Source organism: Neolamprologus multifasciatus, chromosome 13 (assembly GCF_963576455.1).
Source record: "Neolamprologus multifasciatus chromosome 13, fNeoMul1.2, whole genome shotgun sequence".
Classification (NCBI taxonomy): domain Eukaryota; kingdom Metazoa; phylum Chordata; class Actinopteri; order Cichliformes; family Cichlidae; genus Neolamprologus; species Neolamprologus multifasciatus.
Genome location: NC_140451.1, coordinates 3,476,742 through 3,478,700, shown reverse-complemented (window position 1 = coordinate 3,478,700; position 1,959 = coordinate 3,476,742). Strand labels below are relative to the sequence as shown.

Sequence of the window (1,959 nt, the reverse complement as noted above, 5' to 3'; positions counted from 1 at the left end):
AATGGATGCTCCCGTGTGTACGCGGACTAGTGTGCTCTTTAGTAATGTGTGGTAGAGGTAGCACTTTTATTTTTGATACTGTAAATAAATGAGTACTTTTTGGAAAGTCAGAAGCTGTTGCTCATTCGCTATCCACCTGCACACCTCCGCGGCTGGCTTCATCTCCACCGCACGTTACAACTGGTGCCCGAACTTTTTCCCCTTGGACTTCAGACGATTTTTGTATCCCGCCGAGGATTCTTCTCTTCTAGCACGTGAACTGTCTCGGAAATCCCCCCACTTTTGCGGACGCTCGGACGTTTTCCGCAGCCTCAGCTCAGGTGGGACCCGACTAATTTCTGGATACCGCGGTGTGCCGCTGCTCCACTTGGGAGAAAGAAAAAGAGAGAGCTGACTCCGCGACGCGAAACTCTGTGGATCTGTTATTTGGACGTGCTGTTGGTCTCGTCTTCTAAGGATTAATTCTTCTGTGGAGAGCCTGGACATGAACATTTCTGCTGGCTTTTCATGCCCCTTTCCCTCTGCTGAGACTAGACTGACTGTAGCACATGTAAGTGATAACTTGGCCGACTACAACCGTTGGTGCTGGTCTTCGGCTCAGTATAACGAAACGATTTAAAACTAATCTTGCATTGAGCTCTAGTGTTTCAGACATGCTATTGTAATAACATGGTTCTGATCACTACAGCCTAATTTCAGTTGTTGGGCGAAATTTTATTTGTGGTTTTTCTAAATTTAATCTTGAATGGCATTTTTGCAGTTTTGTCTTTCTAGTCTGACCTAGCTGACTCTTTTACTGCTATATCAATAACTGCGCTGTGCCCTGGAGCGGCTTAATTTTTTTTGAAATCGCAATGGCACACTACCCAGACGACTCTGACTCAGACATGGAACTTACCTCGTTACCTATGTGCCAGATAGTTGAAAATGTGACTCCTAGCCTTAGCCAACAAGTGGTGGAGTTAAGAACTGAGGTGAATAAGCTTAGTGATTGTTTACGTGACTCACTGAACATACAGCAGAGTTTACTAAAGCAGTGGGATCAACTCACAACGGGGAACTCTCCCCCTCCTGCAGTCAAACAGTCTCCTGTTTTCCCAATGGCCACATCGACACCTCATGTTCCTGCAAGGGACAAAACTGAACCCACCAACAGTACCAATCCGTTCCTGCCTAGCAGCCCATTTCAACCTACAAATCCTTTCCTCCCATCTCACCCACTCGAGCTCAGCAGCACTTCCAGAGTGATTGCGGCAGCTTTACATCATGCCAAACTGGAGCCTCCTGTGTATGCTGGGGACGGCAAAGTGCAACCTGAGGACTGGTTAAATGCAGTTGGCACATACAAAGCCTCATTGAACCTAACCGATGGGCAATTGCTAAACGAACTTCCACACTTTCTTGCAAAAGAAATGGTTCAAGGCATTGAGCTCCCACACCACATCATGGGCTCAATTCTGTCAACTGTTTAAGGCAGTTTTTCTGCCCTCCGACAACCAAGAACGCATCCTGAGAGGAATTTTGGATCGTGTTCAGGCTCAGGACGAACCGCTCCCAACCTTTGTTGCTCACATGTTGAGTGAGTTTGACAAACTGAAGAGTCCTCCACCTGAAAAAGACAGAATCGACCTGATTAGTAAACATGCTCTTGAAAAATACAGAGTTGCCCTGTATGGCGCTAATGTCACTTCTGTAATGGACCTGCTGCTACGTGCTCATGAGCTTCACTCAGTGCTTGGACCATAAAGCCTGCTTTATGTGGCAAAGACAACTATAAGCCTGAACCTTACTGCTTCAAATGCTCTCAGCCAGGGTTCACTACACGCACCTGCCCAAACTGTAACACCCAACCTCATTTGCCACAACGAGCCTCAAACACCGCTAAGCATGGCCCAGTCCAGCCATTGCCGGCACCTGGCCCCTCTGACCCTGGCCATGAAAAGGTGGAATTAAGCAGCA

At 47.4% G+C, this 1,959-nt stretch overlaps 1 pseudogene; it reads left to right on the top strand.

The window, feature by feature from the left end:
- Positions 1–420: 420 nt before the first annotated feature.
- Positions 421–1,754, top strand: LOC146504831 (uncharacterized; annotated as a pseudogene).
- The last annotated feature ends 205 nt before the right edge of the window (positions 1,755–1,959 follow it).